Raw genomic sequence first — 1,067 nt, forward strand, 5'->3', positions numbered from 1 at the left:
TACACACACAGGACACACACACACACAACAGACACACACACACACAACAGTCACCCACACACAGTGGGAGACCGGGTGGGGAGACACACAACACACAATACACAATGATAACAAACACAACACAGAACACACACACACAAACACTCACCCATACACATACACAAACAGACACACACAGAAACGCACACAGACACACTCACACACATACACAGAACAGACACAACACACACACACACACAAACAATACACACACAGCAGACACACACGCACACACAAACAAACACAAACACATACACACACAGAGCAGCGGACACACACACAACGACAGAGGGTGGGGATAGTAGATACACGCAGCACAGTTGAGGGTGGGAACAACAACACACACAGACACACACACACTCACTCACGCACAGGCTCAGACAAACACAGACACAGACACACACAGACACACAAACGCACACACCACTCACACAAAGACACTGACACACACACACACACACAAACACATACACACACCAGACACACACACACAGAAACCCACACACACACACACACACACCAGACACACATACAGACTCACACAACACACACATCAAAGACACACATACACACACACAGACACACAAACAGACCCACACCACACAAACACAACAGACTCCCAAAACACAACACACACTCACTCACCACACAGACACAACACACACACACACACACACACAACACAGACACACATCACACACACAACAAAACACACACACACGACAGACCACACACACATATACACACAGGACATATACACACCTATACACACGACGACAGACACACACACTCTCACATTACACAACACACACACACACACACAACAACACACTACACCCACACACATACACTATACACACACACACACATCACACACACAGACACACACTCACACATTCACACACACACACACAACGCAGGCACAGACACAGACTCACAGTCTCACACACACACATACACACACACTCACATACACAGCAACCACACACACATATACACACAACACACCAAACACACACACACACACA

Source organism: Penaeus japonicus, unplaced genomic scaffold, assembly GCF_977035675.1.
Source record: "Penaeus japonicus unplaced genomic scaffold, GWHDUDI00000001_assembly GWHDUDI00000015, whole genome shotgun sequence".
Classification (NCBI taxonomy): domain Eukaryota; kingdom Metazoa; phylum Arthropoda; class Malacostraca; order Decapoda; family Penaeidae; genus Penaeus; species Penaeus japonicus.